This window comes from Canis lupus, chromosome 29 (assembly GCF_048164855.1).
Source record: "Canis lupus baileyi chromosome 29, mCanLup2.hap1, whole genome shotgun sequence".
Classification (NCBI taxonomy): domain Eukaryota; kingdom Metazoa; phylum Chordata; class Mammalia; order Carnivora; family Canidae; genus Canis; species Canis lupus.
The window spans coordinates 18602009-18619163 of NC_132866.1; the positions used below are offsets into that span (position 1 = coordinate 18602009).

The window sequence follows — 17155 nt, forward strand, 5'->3', positions numbered from 1 at the left end:
TCAAGTTGGATATTCCTTAGAGGCAGCTGCTTAAACATTTTCAGCTAATGTCACTAACAGTAGAAAACATAAAGGTGCATTCCCAGTATGTTTACCTGTTTGGATTCTAAAATTCATGCCACATTTGTGTAATTCTAAAATATATCCATGTTTCTTTCAATTCACTTATTTAATAATTCCACAGGTATTTGTTGAGCCCCTAGCCTGTGCTGGGAAATGGTCTGGGCACCTGGGGAAAGCAGTGAACATACATGGCAGTACTCATCCTCATGAAGATGCATTCCAGAGTTTCTTCTCATATTTTAGTAGAAAACAGTAGTTCCTTGGAGATGCAGTGCATCCAATCTGAGCTATGATACCTTGCCTGTGGGGGTTCCTGTGGGCATGCATGCCCACATTTGAGGGGCAGAGTTCTCAGGCAAGCAATGGGAACAGATAGGACTTCCCTACTTTAAGGATTAAGAATTGTTCTGCAAAATCTAGGGGTGAATCTTCCAAAGCTGCACATCAGTAACAAAAACTCTCTTCCTTGATTATTATCAACAGTCTTAGGAAGAACAAGAACCTTGATCCTATGATCTCACTGTTGCTATGCTGTGCCTCTCTCAGTCAGTTCTGGTTGCCAGTAACAGAAAATCCAACCCCAAACACCTTGAACCATAAGTACTATATTCATTATCTCACCTAGGAAGGGATGTGTGATGGGGTGGGTCCAAGGTGACCAATTCAATATCCCAACAGGCATCATGAAGCCATTTTCTTTGCCCTTTCTTCTCTGCCACACTCAACATGCTGGTTTGCCCTCCAGGCCTGGTTCCTTCATGCCCTTGGAAGGCTACTGCATTTTCAGCTTATACATGCAAATGTACAGAGGAGAGAGTATAGCTCATTTTCTCTATGTGCTTTTGTTTGGTTGACTGCTTTTAGAGCAAGGAACCTACCCAAAAGTCCTATCATATCACAGCCACAACAGTCCCTGGCAAAGTGAGCAGGATTACCATGATCAGCTGGGATACTTCTCTATGTTGGAAGATGAATCCTGGATTAAATAGGAATCTGTAAGTAAGGGGAAAGGAGAAAATGCCTGTCTGGTGGGCAGTGAAGAGTATCTGACACCTTGGCTTCCTCTCATATGTTGAATTTCTAGATGGCACCACCTGATATTATGCAAACTGAAAGCTCCCATGTATTGATTGTTTCTTACCTGACAAACACTGCCCTTAGCACGGTAAAAGCCATTAATTCCACTTGGCCCCAATCTTGTGTTCTCTTAAAATCCCTCTCATAATCTAAAATTACTTGTCTGCCTCTTTATTATTCTAATTTGTCTCCCCAGTTAGAATACAAGCTCTAGGAGTGCAGCATTAATGTTTGTCTTGTTCATTATCCCAATACCCAGCATCGCACATGGCACATAATTAGTACTCAATGAATATTTTTGAAGAAATAAATAAATGAACTCCTTTACAAGGCTCAAGATTCTCCCAATGCTTCTATAGCTCTAGCTATTCTTCTTATCTTGCATTTGGGGAAACTGGCTGATAGAGGTTAGGTAAGTTTCTCAAGGTCACTTGAGGAGCATGTGACACAACCAAACTTTAAGCCTAGCCTGTCAGATTCCTCATCCTTGCTCTGTCTCCAGTGCTATAAAACCCTTGTCCCTATAAGAAGACAGCCTTTGGTTTAATGATTTCTCTTCTTGGGTGGCTGCAAATACTTAATTACAAATTGGAGCCATTCATGGAGTCCCCTGTAATCCTGCTTTTTTTTTTTTAAGATTTTATTTATTTATAAATGAGAGACACACACAGAGAGAGAGGTAGAGACACAGGCAGAGGGAGAAGCAGGCCCCATGCAGGGAGCCCAACGTGGGACTTGATCCCTGGTCCCCAGGATCACAACCCGGGCTGAAGGCGGTGCTAAACCGCCACACCATCCAGGCTGCCGATACTCCTGCTTTTTTCCTGGGTTAGAACCCTCTCTACCTCTCTGTGCAGAGCGTCCCCCCACATATACAGAGTTGACTTAGAACACCCAGTTTTCTGAAGTCATCACTCTATTCTCTACCTCCATTGTTTCACCCCCTGCCTCTAGCTGAATCTTTCCCACACTCATACCTCATCTTTCCAGGGGAATGAAAAGCCTCAAGGGTTAAGAATACTCCATCACCTTGGGAGGCAACATAGAATAATGATTAAAACCTTGGATTCCAGGACCAAACAACCTATATGCAAATTCCAGCTTCTCCTCTTGCAGATTGCAAAATCTCAGGTGAGTTTCTTCACTTCTATGGGCCTCAGTTTCCTCATCTGTAGAATGGGAATAATGGTATGTAGGATTGTTGTAAAGGCTGAGCTAATATGTGCAAAACTTAATGTAAAGTATACATAGTAAGAGCCATATAGATGTCAACTATCACTTCTCAATTTTCTTCTTTTCATTCTCCAACAGTGCCAGGCACCTAAAAAATATATTTAAATGCCTACTAACATGAATCCGCTAATTCTCTGGCTACTTTCTCAGTATGCAGTATTTCTCACCTACCACACTGTAAATTCCAAAGACAGGCACTGCTAATATTTTCTCTTTCCTCCCTTTCAGGGTCAACCATAGTAGGAAGAACTAGATAGGTATTTAATAAATCTTTATGGAAATGAACAAACCAAAAAGGCCTTAGGCATTGGGGAAAATTCTCATCTGATTTTCTTTTCTGCCTTTCCTCTCCCCTTTAATTGTACAAGTCTTCTTTCTTCCTGAAATCAGATTAAGTCCCACTGAGCCTAAACCAATAGTGTTTCAAGTCATTTTCCTAATGGATATGAATTGAACAGATCCTTTTGTTTTGTGGCTACTGGCAGTTGGTCAGGCAGGTGACTGAGATGAAGATTTTAATCACTCCCAAAATATAGTATTAGCTTACAAAATGTCAGCCCTCAACTACACTGGAGAGTCATTTATGATGACATTGTAGCTGAAGGAAAAGGCCCCAAGAAACCTTAATTGGCCTTTGGCTGATTTTAGGAACCAGACCTTCCTTGTAATTTGCTGCAAAACTCATACAATTCTCTGAAATAAGAAGATCAGTCATGGGACACTGCAGTGAGAACATTATAGAAAATAGCTCAAGGACAGATCTGCACACTACAGATTCATTAGGAAGCTAGGACCAGACCCAATCTCAATGTACTTGTCTTTGGGAGGACTAATTTCTTTCTTTTTATTTTTTTTAAGATTTGTTTATTTATATTGAGTGAGAGAGAGAGAGAGAGTGCAAGTGGGGGAAGGGTGGAGGGAGAGGGAGAGAGAGACTCTCAAGCAGACTCCCTGCTGACCACAGAGCCCAATGCAGGGCATTATCTCAGGAGCCTGAGATCATGACCTGAGCCAAAATCAAGAGTTAGACATTCAATCTACTGAGCCATCCAGGTGTCCCTGGGAGGACTGATTTTTTATCAGGACTTGACTTATGGGACACCTGGATGGCTCAGCAGTTGAGCGTCTGCCTTTGGCTCAGGTCCTGATCCCGGGATCTGGGATCGAATCCCACATCAGGCTCCTTGCAGGGAGCCTGCTTCTCCCTCTGCCTATATCTCTGCCTCTCTCTCTTACTTTGTCTCTCATGAATAAATAAATAAAATCTTAAAAAAAAAGAAAGACTTGACTTGTAAAAGCAATGGGAAGAGGTGGTCCCAACAAGATTTCTTTTTGATCCACACTCAAGTGAACCCAAACAGAAAGAAATATTGATAACAGTAGAAAACAAAAAAGCTGATTTACCTTGGTCAGGAAACTGATTTCACAAAAAAGGTGAGTCTGGAATAGAATTAAAAACATGAGAGTATTTTACTTGAGACCATTCCAAGTGGCACCTGCACTCACACACATACAGTAGATCTCATTAACATACTAGAACAGGGATGGCAAATGAGTGTCATTTTGCAAAATATTTCTGATCAATTATAGTGGCTGCTGAGAACACAGCATCCAAAAGGATTTTTCTGCTGCATTTCAGCTCAACAAGAAAGAATATTAGAATCATTCAGCAATGTCTGCTGTGGCAGAGGAAGTGAAACCCATGTACTAAGGGCTTGCCATCCTTGACTTGGAATAGTGGGGGTAGGATAGATTTCTGATGCAAGTATAGAAATATCTATAAAACTCTGTTGCATTATTATTTTCAATTACTGTTTTTCATTGCAAACAGTAACATAAATCATAAATATTGAAAACCCAAAGTTAGAGCACCTACTTCAAAGTGTCTAATCAGTGGGCTTTCCCATTCCCTGTTTCCTTTTTTTTTTCCCCGTTTCCTTTTAATGAGAGCCATTTTGACAAGTTTGCCAGTGAGAGAATAGGTCTATGTTGAGGAACTGTTTTATAATAATAAAGGAGAAAAACTTATATGCCAATGTCACTCATGGCAAACAACTCCCTGAGTAAGACTGCCTTGAAGCAAACTTCATACATCCACCCCCATTTCCATAGTGGGTTCAGGGGGCCCTTAAAGGAGAGGTCTTGCTCATTCTCACCAATTACTGGAAGAATCAGCTGGTGAGTAATTTATATATTCCCTGGAACCTGACTTGAGATCTGTGTCATTGGTTCAGAACAATCAAAGGAAACAGGAGGAGATGTGCAGGAGAAAGGATCATGTCACCAAAGGCAACTCAGGCTCCCTGCTGACACTGCCCTCAGCATAGGCTCTGACACCATTTGGCAAATCCACCCCTCCAGTACTGTTCTCAGTGACAGCTTGAGAGAGGGCTGGGGCAATCTTCCCATTCTTAAGAGAAGTCAACACAGCAAGAAACAACTTCTTTGCACATTTTGCGGGGATTCGCAGTCTCCTGGAAAAGGCATCATGGACTCAGAACAAGGGGAGGTTTCCCTGTGCATCTGAGCCTGGTGTGCCAGAGACCAGCAGTAACTCAGGAATAAAGACAGTGCAAAGATTTCTAAAGACATTTCACTCTTTTCAAAGTTCAGCCCTCTAAGTTTCAGTGGAAGTTTTAGATGTAAGGGATGTAAGATGGCTTTTCTGTGAAACAGCTGCCAGCAGTTCCACATTCTGAGTGATCAGCTCCCCTTTCTAGCTGATGAAAGCAAGAAGACCTCCTCAGCATCACCAAGAAAGATGTTTGGAAAAGGGCAACAGAGTTGGACTAGATATGGGCTCAAAAAAGTCATCGTCCTCCTTTCCCTCCCCACTCTGACATCAATAGTTGCAGAATCAGCCCTGGTTTCTAACAAACTTCTTGATGAAAATCTCAACAATTTTTCTGTTTTACCTTATGAAGTGGAAAATCCCCGAAGGAGGAAGAAAAGGACTACAGTCTAGTTGGAAATTAAGTTAAACTCAATTAATTTACATAAATGCATTGGGTTGCTTTGGTGTTGTAATTAATTCTTGGTTTGCAAAGTGGAGTTTGTCCCTGCAGACTGTGTCCCAGAATGTGCCATGTGCAATTGCTCTAATCTGGCTGGCAGCCTGGCTTCAAGGGCACGAGCAGATTGATTGTAAGCTCTCTGAGGACAAAGACAAGGTTGATGATGCTCTCTTGGATAAATATGTGTTCACTTGATAAATATTTATAGGGCATCCACAGTGGTTGTACATCAGCACATCTATGGGACCTAAAAGTGAATAAAACAGATGGCTGCCTACCTTCATGGATCTTACATTCTAACTGGAGAAAGGCAGATTGTAAACAAGTAACCCAATCAATAAACAATATCCTTTCGGGTGTGGCAAAGGCTACATTGTACTATAAAGAAATAAAACAACGTACAGAAATAAAAAGCAATGCAAGGGGAAGACATCCAAGAGCTGAGAAGCAAATGATAGGGACTCAGCCATCACTCCTAGCAGGGGCAATGGTGTACAAAGGTACCATGGGTGGGCAATCTCAGCATGTTCTCAGGACAGAGGGCAGACCAGCATAATTAGAACCTGGTAAATGAGAGGGAGAAATATATAAGAGGAGGCTGATGCAATAGCAAGGGACTAGGTCATGGTATACAGTAAGGGTTCTATTCTAAATCCAGTGAGAAGACATTGGAAGGTTTTTAAGTGACAGAGTGACATGATCTGATAAAAGTTCACTCTAGCTCTTATTTGCAAAATGGATTATAATGGGTAAGAATGGATGCATCTTAGATGTATATTCTCATTCTAAATCTGGGGTGGTGTGGATGGAACTAGAGGGTATTATGCTGAGTGAAATGAGTCAATCGGAGAAGGACAACCATGTTTTCTTTCATTTGGGGAATATAAATAATAGTGAAAGGGAATAGAAGGGAAGGGAGAAGAAATGGGTAGGAAATATCAGAAAGGGAGACAGAACATAAAGACTCCTAACTCTGGGAAATGAACTAGGGGTGGTGGAAGGGGAGGAGGGCGGGGAGTGGGGGTGAATGGGTGACGGGCACTGAGGGGGGCACTTGATGGGATGAGCACTGGGTGTTATTCTGTATGTTGGCAAATTGAACACCAATAAAAAATAAATTTATTATTAAATAAATAAATAAATAAATCTGGGGTGGAGGTTAGGTAAGGAACTGTTGAGCAGGAGTAAAGTGGCAAAAAGTAAGCAGGTTGTATTAACTGAATATAAGATAAATTGTTATATTAAAAAGATCCCACAATAAAGTAGCTCAAAAAAGATACGAGTTTATTTCTCTTACGTAAGTCCACAGTTGGGCAGTCTGGGACTTGCAGGATAGCTCTTGCCCTGAAAATTTATCAAGGACATAAGCCACTGAAGTGACCCAGCCATGCCCCAAGCTATGGCTTCTATCTCTGGATCCCAGGCAATTGCTCTAGTTTTGCCATTCCACGGCCATGATAAAGGGGCAAAGGGAGAAGTATAGGAAGTGGTGTGCTGGTCAACGTTTAATAACTGGTCCTCTTGGGGATGAAGGGTGGGGGATGGTGGAGGGGAGGGGACCTGATTTGTACCATTTGCTGACTTCCACAGTGCAAATACTTCCACCACAGTTGATTTTAAAAACAGTTTAATCTCACTGACTTCAGTGTTAAAAAGAGATGAGTACAATAGAGTCTCATAGGTCATGAAAGGTCAACTCTGGCATACCACTGTTTCCAGGGCAAAAGCTTCTACTGTGAGCCAATCCCATCGGGATCATAATAAGTTGTAGCACGTCCTAGAACACCAGGCTATAGGGTTTGGGGGAAGCTACACATTGATTAGTGCAAAAGCCTTCAAAATTTTACTAAAATTCACAGAAAAGGAAATTTTAAATGATAGATATAATTATGGGGATTCTTATAGCAATAAAATGATTCTCCATGATACTGTAATGGTGGATACATGGCATTATACACTTGTGAAAATTACATAGAATGTCCAACAGGAAGAGTGAATCCTAATGTAAATTATGGACTTTAATTAATAATATGAATATTGGCTTATTAATTATAACAAACATACCATACTAATACATATGTCAATAAGAGGAGAAGTTGAGGGAAGGGTAACAGAGAGTATGTTAGAACTCTTTGCACTTTCCACTCATTTTTTTTGTAAGACCAAAAGTACTTTTAAAATGTCTACTACTTTAAAAAAATTATAGAGAAAAAAATCTACATGTGTATGCATGTAAATGTGACTGTTTATACATGGGTATGTGTGCATATCTGTGTGTGTGTGTGTGTGTGTGTGTGTGTGTGTGTGTGTGTGATAGGAGGGACCTCACAGACCTGATGGCAGGGGATCTGATTGACTCCCCATCCTTGTACCCCAAGCCTGGCAGAGCAACACCAAATCCAATCCTGTGGAAGAAATGCCTCTTTTTCGGTTAGCATTTTACTTTCCTCTACAAGGTCACTAACTTGGAAGTTACTGTAGACCTGCCTAAAACTGTACTTTCACTGACTGGAGATATTTCTAAAGGGAAGAATTGTAAATCAGTGGTCATCCCTGTCTTTCATCCCTTCACATACCAATCGCCTATCTGCAATCTTATTGGAAATAACCATGTGTGCTCTATTTTGGAGCTGCGGAGAGATACCAGATGAAGCATGAGAGGTGTCACTGCCCACCTCTCCCTGTCCCTACCCCAAAGACAAATAACTAAAAGATCATCTTTCATGTTCTGAAATACCCCATTTCCATGTCATTATATTAGGATAGGCTGAATGATGGCACCCTAAAGATGGCTACATCCTAATCCACAGAACCTGAGAATATGTTAAAAGGGACTCTGCAGACATGATCAAGTTAAGGATCTTGAGATGAGAGATTATCCTGGATTATCCAGTTTGAATCAATGCAGTCACAATGGTCCTTATAAAACAGAAAGCAATATAAGGGAAGCAAAGGGACACAGAGAGAGATTAGAAGATATGATGCTGCTGGCTTTGAAGGTGGAGGATGGGCCATGTGCCAAGGAATGCAGACAGCCTCTAAAAGCTGGGAAAAGCAAGGAAACTGATTCTTCCCTAGAGCATCCAGAAGGAATGCAGCCCTGTTGACCCATTTTAGGACTTCTGATTTCCCAAACTGTAAGAAAACAAACTTGTATTGTTTTAAAGCACTGAATTTGTAGTAATTTGTGGCCACAATTTGCGACATTTTAGGAAACTAATATATGTACTTTCTACCTGGGATTCTGGTCTCTCTGTGTCGTCAGACTAGTCAGGTGTTTCTTCTGCCTAACTTGTTCTTTTAGCTCTTATCTTAAATCCTTGGTTCCCAGGCCAAGCCTAAACAGAACACATGCCACCATCTTGCCTCTATATTCTTAGTCTGGCACAATTGCTGGCTGGCAGATGAAACCACTCAAAAAGCATTTGTTAAATGAAAGAATGAATGTTGCTTTCCAAATTCATTCCATGCTTAAAAGGATGATGTGGGTTTTTTTGTTTTTTGTTTTTAGTATTTTCTTTTCAGCTGTACTGTTTGCTTTAATCTACCCTCTATCCCATAAGAAACCACCCCCACACATGGCGGCTTCTAGCTGTAAGTACACATGGAGATATAGTTTTTACCTGCTCCTGTGATCTGAGCTCTTTATGGGGCTCCTTTTCCCAGGACTTCCTGCTGGTAAATTCCATCTCAGTTTCTTTTTATGTGGAGCACCAATCTAAACCAGAATCAGATAGAAGCTCTATAGAGCCTCAAAATATACAGCTGTTGGTTGAGGTAAAAAAGAGATGTGACTGTATCTGGGCTACCACAACAGTTAGTATGTGAAACTAATAAAGAACACCTGGGAGCTACACAGGACTGTCAGGTTCATAAAAAGGAAAACAATTCCAAGTCACAGATTTTACCCCTAACCCGACCATCCACCTCAGATATGCAATATTCTAGATCACAAGGGGACTAGGTAACCAACTGTAAGCAGATGGGATCCCAAAATAGAGAAAAAAAAAAAAAAACGCTCAAAGGATGTCTCCTTCTGAGGGTGGGTCAAAGCACTGGAAAATGCATTGCAAAGAAATATAGAGACCAGTAGTTCAACTTCTCTTTTGAGCCAGGCCAGTTACTTTTCCTCTCAGACCTTGGTTTGACCACACAGACAGCAAATGGCTGGATCACGTCTTGGCAACATTAACACAAGAAAGGCACATTCTTTGCATGCCTGAGTGTGCAGTAAGTTGAGCACTCAACTCTTGATTTTGTCTCAGGTCATGTTCTCAGGTCCTGGGATCTATCCTTACATTGGTTTACATCGTCAGCACGGAGTCTGCTTGGGATCTCTCTCTCCCTCTCCCTCTGCCCTTCCTTTCACTCATGCATGCATGTGCATTCTCTCTAATAAGTAAATAAACCTTTAGAAAAAAAAAGAAATGAAAGAACATTCATTTTTAACTCAAGATAATTTAGAAGGCAATGAGATGACAAAATGATCACATCAACTTTCTAGATTTTAATATTGAATAATTTCCCTTCTTTGGTTCTCTGCAGAATGATTTAATTCATTCAACCAAGAACACGCACATAGTTGGGAAGAATGTTGCTCCACTGAGGTGACAATGATTGTGGGACAATCAGCACTTTTCACCTTCATCCCTATTTGATTCCATTCCATGAAGCTGGGAAATGCAAAGTGTCAAATATTTCCAGTTACCTAAGCCCTGCAAGAGAGAGCTTCTATTTCTTGGTGATAACATTAAGCAGGAGACTTCAGAGAAGTCACCGTTTAAATGTCCCAAATTGACTTGCCCTGTGACATCAGGAGCCGAGAAGGAGGAGGAAGATAACCAATTAAACTGAACCCTCAGGCACTGATGCCTCATTACAGGCATGGATGGAATGGAAACTGCCGAATGGAAACTGCTCAGGACCACCTCCACTGTGCCTGACCTCATCTCCAGTGATTGCCCACCTCTTAGAATGACCCCCAGGCTAATGACAGAACATTATTTCAGTCATTCCCCCTGAATGAGACCCCCACTACCGTAACCAACATTTGGCTTTTCTGTAAGGGTTCATTGAAGACTCCTCCCCACAGTTCTATGCAGAAAAATTTATATCAACTTAAATACAAGGAAATCCCCCAAGCTCATGCATCTCTGAGGAAGATTGGCAGAGTCCGCCTGATAGGAAGAGAGGGATTTGTGGCTTTCTAGTTCTGTTCTGTATATACAAGCCTCACACAATGATGTTCTCCTGGCTCTCAGCTTCAGTTCTAAACTACAACCCATGAAATGATAGGAGAAAGTTCACATAAGAAGAAATACAGGTTAACAACCATAGAGAAAAGGTTTGATCTCGTTGTAATCAAAGATGTTTAAGTTTACATAACAGTGAAAAACCACTCTAATCTGCAAGATTTGAGAAGATATATACTATATATATATGCATATATACAATATATATATGCCAGGGAAGATGGAATGTAATAAATATTCTTATAGTGTGCTAGGGACACTAAAAAAAGAAAACCAGTCATTTATATCAAGAACCTTAAAAAAAAAAAAAACCCTTTGAACTAATTAATCATACCACTTCTGAAAAGTGATTGAAGGTAATTACTTAACACTAAATACACAAAATCTTCAAAGCACTATTACCGATAGCAGCAAAAACAATAAAAATAATAAAGCATTCTAACTAGCCCCTATATAACTATGGCAACCCACATGATGGAACATTATGCAGTCCATAAAAATGTTATATAAACACCATTTAAAACATCTGAAGACATTGTAAAATGTAAATATTGTTATGTTACATTTAAAGGAAAGGATAAGTTATATAAATAATATGCTGACAACTTTTGGGGGAGAAGCTGTGTAGAGATGTAGGCACATCAAAATGCAATCGGGAGGTCAGATCGTAGAAGATATTTTCATCCTTATTATTTTTCATTTTCCAATTTTCACAACAAGCACTTACTATTTTCATAATCAGAAGACATGTAATTAAAAAAGAAACTATGTTTTGAAATATAGGTAAAAATGAAAGCTCAAGGAAAACCGCGCTCATTTAGACCTCTACTTTAGGGAACTGTCACTGTAGGAAAGCCTACATCCTGTTTTAATCCATATGCAAATAAAACTCTAGTTTTTATATCCAGATATTCATGAATATGGAGAATCTGGCAGCTGAAACTAGTACTTTGATGTATGCCAATACATGCAGAGCTATTAGAAAGAGGATTTGTGATAATCCTGTTGACACAACCCAGAGAACCTTACCTATTTCAGAGCTCAACTGGAGCACAAAAATATTGTAGAAAGACAAACAGCATGGGGTAATTTAGCAATTAAGGGAATTGCAGTAAACAGATTGGAGGATGGGTTCATTTATCTCCATTTCCAAAGTTTCAATAATAGATTTCTTTGGAGGGTAAGAGAGAATAAAACCCTGCAAGCTAATATTTCCTTTGAGAAACAGTAAGGGGCAGGAAATGTTTCCTTTGCCATTTTGGAAAGGTTAGGGTAATGAAAAACTACGATTAAATGCTTTGGAATACCACAGAGTGGCATGTATCACAGGACAAATTATGGCTCTGGCCGTGGAATGATCCTCTGCAACATTGCTGAGATGAGACCCCATGGCACAGGCACTTTGCTCACCAACACCCCAAACAATCTTGCCTGTCACAGATTCCAGAAAATTCACTTTAGGTTTGTTTGCAGGAGGCAGTTTTGACTTCCCTGCAAGAGTACTGCCCCATGGAATCTGCTCTGACTTGAGACTTTGGATAATCTGTTTTCTAGAAAATACATAGGCTGTAAGAACAGAATATATTTTAGGAAATTGCTAAAGAAAAAAATTTTACAAAGATGTGATTTTGTTTTAAAAGCCCAATAAACAAGTAATATTGTGAATGACAGTGGGTGTGGGGCAATAAAACTGAGTTTCTGAACTAAATTTGAAAATTTTTAAAGATTTTACTTATTTATTCATGAGAGACACAGAGAGAAAGAGAGGCAGAGACACAGGCAGAAGGAGAAGCAGGCTCCATGCAGGGAGCCCGACTCAGGATGTGGGATTCAATCCCAGGTCCCCAGGACTACGCCCTGGGTTAATGGCAGCGCTAAACCACTGAGCCACCCAGGCTGCCTGTAAATCTAAAACTTTTGAAACTTTCATGGCTTTTCTTCCCTGATACTCTGTTTCTGTAACTATAAAGTGGAGGCAGGAAGGTGGATAGCAGGGTTGGAGTGGGCATGGGGGTTGCATTAGGTGACTTCTGCATCCCATTATAGAGTTAATGTTCACAGATCCTAAGAAGAGGAGGATGAGAAATATTGCTTAGGGTGGAGTGGAAGCATCTTGCAAAGAAAGAGATGATGCAAACTACACGATTGGCCCCTGGCAGCACTGTCCACATCACTGACTCACAGTTGATGAGATTGCATAGTTCCTTCTGGATGCTACGGTTTAACCACACTCAACACTCAGTTGTTAATTTGAAGCACTTGCCCAGGAAACCAGAATCAATTGCTCTGTCTCCCAGCAAACCTCAAACTACACATTGCTAAATTGTCCCTGTGTGCAAGTTATTGATGGTAAAGCTATCAGCGGTGTGGCCTCATTCACATTCAGTCTTGGATGCCAGCTCCTTCTGTGGGCAGGGAACAAAGCCACCGGCCTGGGCAGTTCATGACCCTGCATACCCCGTCAGCTTGCTGTCATACTTAGAAATTCCCAGTTGTGGTTAAGTCGTTCACTGGTTCCCAGGCCTCTTCCTGTCTCAGAGAACATGACCCTTTGAACAAAGATCCCACGTGACAGAGAGAACCAACTGATTCATCAAATCAGCTGGGTTCACAAGCTATAGTGATTGGCCAATATTTTGTATATAACCCCTAGCTACATGTCACTAAAAAAAACAAGTCACTAAAATGTGGAAGAAGTGATATTTACTGACTTAAACTCTGATCCCAGCTCTGTCACACACTTGCAAAATGGACCCAAAGGAACTACTTACTTCTCTAGACCTTGGTTTTCTTTTCTAGAGAGTTTGGGCCTGTTCAGAGGATTTTACTGTTTTATTTTATTTTGTTTTACTTTAACCTGTTTAGGGTTAAAACTCTATGAATCGTGTGACAGATGTGGATGTCTGGGCATGTTTTTCTTGCAGAGGATCCGCAGCTTTCATCGGAGTATCAAAGGGATCCATAATCCAAAAGTCGATTAAAAGCCACTTCTTTAAGCAGATCCAGAATTTGTACACAGGAGGGGCTTGGTGGCAGCATGCTGGTTGGCAAATGATTGTCTAGAAGCTGTGTTCCCACAACAAGCACAATCATTTTATTTACACCATCTGACACAGATCAATAGGAATGACAGAATTTTCTAAAGATGCATTGTATCGAGCTAGGAAAGCACTATTTATTTGTCCATGTTGTTGGTGTTGTTACTTTCTTACCAAGAGTATCATTGCTGCTGAAGATGACTTTGGGGATGAAGGAAAGGCCAAAGCACCCCCAGGTCATTTCTTGGCTCTAAGATCTCAGAATGCTCCATAATTTCCATTTGAAATTGTAAGGTAGAGAGAAAACCCAAAGAATGCAGTGCTTCTCCATGGAAGGCAAGCCCAGAAGACCAGAGGAACACAAGTGAACAGAATCATGCCATTGCAAAGCCAAAGAACCAAGCTGATGGCCACCTCAGCTGAATCTGCCCCATCTCATAGCTGTCTCCTTAAAAATCTTGCCTCTCCACCCTGTCTCCATGTCATTTTTTTAAAAAGTCTGTAGTGACTTTCCAGCTGACTTTATTCCAATGGTGGTAAGAATGAGGCACTGAATGAATTAAAAAGGATGGTAACAACTTTGTCAGAAAAGTTTGATTCAATTTGCATAATCATTATGCTTTAAATAATGACAGTCCCCACCTCAGGCTTGGATGTCAACTCTCCTGGAGGTGTTAACATCATTATTCCAGAGGAAAACACACAAAAGCAAGAGAATATTGTGTCCAAACCTCTGTGGGGTGATGCAGAAATCAGCATTAAGTGAGCTGATGGCACATCATTAAATAAGGAATCTTGTTTCCCCATAGGCTTCCCTGGAGAACTGCATTAATTCGGAAAACTTAGTTGGGGGTGGGCAACTCTTTCCTAGGAAGCATAAATGTGCAAAGCATAAATATGTGTGTTAAAGTCCCTGTGGACCATTTCAGTCATAATGACCTCCTGGGGGAGTTTCCCAAGCACTCAGAAGGTATCATTACATGACAAATACATGGAAATTTAGAATGGCTATTCAAGATGGCCTTAGGATGATAAACAAGTTGGTGACCTCCCAGTGACCAACATAAAAACAAAAGCGCCACCACAAGTACTAAGCATTCAGTGAAACAACACTGGAAAGAATTTAAATGTCCAATGTTAAAAAAAAAAAAGTGATAGCAAATTACTTGTGTCTGTAATTATGATGCTATCAATGAAAATTATGCTCATGAAGAATATTTAAAGACAGGAGAAGAAAACTTAAGATGTGTTAAATAAATAAATGAGGATTAAAAGCTATATATAAATCAAACATGATCCCAGGTATGTTTTAAAAATAATCTCTCTCACAAAGGTAGCCATTAGTAACATTTGTTGTACAAGCGACTTTTATTTTCTTCTTTACAATTCTTCATTGCAAAAGATAAACACCTTAAAACTTCATCTTTCTGAATCCGAAATAACTTTTGAATGTCAGTATCTAAAAATAAAGAGTCTTTCCTCAAATTAAGAGGACATATGTCTTTTTTTGCCCAGGATGTTAATCTGCTGTATCTGATGAACTCAAGGGATGGCATATCAGGTCTACTGCTGGCAGGAACCTCAAACTCCTTGCCAGCCTTCTCTCCCTGTTCCTTCCCCCAGCTGCTCTGAGTCCCAAGACAGAACACAGCAGAGCTCAACAGCCCTTGTCCTGATCCTAGCCAGTGAATTTTGGCACAATTACGAGGACCCATAGTTCCCCTACTTGTGACCCTTAATGGGCCCTGAGGTAGAACGCCATCTGTTGCTGGCACTTGGAAGCCAGCCTCAAGCAGTAATGCATGTGCAGGACTCAGAATGGAAATTGTTTCAGAGACAAGATTCCATTTCCATCATTAATGGCCACTAAGCCTGGCTTTGAGTGTTTTTCTGTGAAAAGTACATTCTCCAAGTCAGGTACAGGAGAAAAGGCACCCTGGTAGACTCCTAGTTCTGCCTGTTATGAACTGTTTGGCTTTGTTATGAACTGGTGTGACTTTAGGCCTTGAACTGTGAGATGGTTCAACCTATTTGACCCTCAATATCCTTTCTATAAAATAATATCTACCCGTAGACAATTATTGCAAGAATTAAATGAGACCACATTATATAAAGTAGTCTGGCCAAGGCCATCTGTGTGCTTTGGCATCAGTCAACCATCACTGTTAAAGTGAAGGCCCAGCCTGTTGCTACTGCAGTGGAAATATATTGATCCTAAGGTGAAGCTATCCATAGTGAGCAAAAACCCCACTGCAGAGACATGGAAAAAAAAAAAAATGGCACTAATGAAAGACAGTCTTCAATTAAGGGATCAAGCCAGTGGTGCCAATTCCATGGGAATTCAGACAAGAAAAAAGGCAAAAATAAAGACTTCAATAATCAGAAATGGCCATGAAAGAGGTACCATTTGAACTGGGATTTGGTGGTTAGGTAAGAAAAATATTTTTTTCTCTGTCTCTCTAAGCTAACGCACTCGGTAAAAGGCACCTAACATGATGGTCCTGTAACATCAGATATAAAGTTATAAAAAGGAGCAGCTATATTTGTTTTAAATCGCTATCCTTCTTTCCCTTCCTCCTTCCCTTGCTCTCCATCTTACTCCTAGTTTAAATTTTAAGGAGTTTAAGGTCAATATGTTTGGGAAATTTTGTGAGAAACAAATATCATAAAAAAATGGGAATATTTGCAGGTTACAGAAATCTGCAAGTTGTTGTGGTGGTCTTCTCTTTTAGATGGCAAATGACTGACATATTACTTGTTAGTCATATGGTTGGATGTTAGTCTAAGCATTGCAGATTTTACCCTAGCTGCAACTGGTTTGGTAGAAAGTTAGCCCAGGTGGGTACTCACAGTCACTTTCGGGTCCTCTGTGGAGCCCCACAATCCCACATGTTTCCCTAAGAGAGGAAACTGCTTATCTAACTGGCCTTAGTAATTCCTGAAGTATGTTCCTCATTGACTTTTTCTTTTGTTGTCCAAGAAATAGTTACCAATTGATAAATAGGGAATTACACAGCATGCATTGCCTCCATGCCTGGGGACACAGTGGTAAATAAGGGAGAGTAAATCCTTGCTTTCATAGAGCTACATTCTGGTAAGAAATAGAATGTACACCCATGTAAACAATCACACACAGAGATGATTTCAGATGATACAATGTGTCACAAAGAAACAGGGCAGAGCAATGGATGATTCTAGATGCCTGCCCACCAAGGCCTCTTTAAGGAGATGCCTTGTAAGTAGAAACAAGAGCAATGACAAGGAGATTTGTCACCTTACTGACTTTCAGTCCTCACTTCTCCTAGAGAAACAACAGACCCTGTGGAATAACACTCTCTAACCTGCTGTTTGTCTGCCATTCTTTTTCAACAACATTGACTGAGGACCTATCATAAATGATTTGTAGGAAGGAATAGTACTGCAATGGCTAAAATGCAGAATGTACAAAAGCATCACTTATTACACTGTGCAGGGTTTC

General features: G+C 40.5%; 1 long non-coding RNA gene across 2 annotated transcripts in view; it reads right to left on the reverse strand.

Annotated features, from left to right (window-relative positions):
* Positions 1-1808: 1808 nt before the first annotated feature.
* LOC140620558 (uncharacterized) overlaps positions 1809-17155 on the reverse strand; it is a 39836-nt gene continuing 24489 nt past the window's right edge. For both annotated transcript variants that reach the window (XR_012020314.1, XR_012020315.1), the window contains 2 exons: positions 3778-3813; positions 1809-2309 (listed from right to left, as the gene is read on the reverse strand). This is a non-coding gene — a long non-coding RNA (uncharacterized lncRNA). The remainder of the gene's footprint in view (positions 2310-3777; positions 3814-17155) is intronic.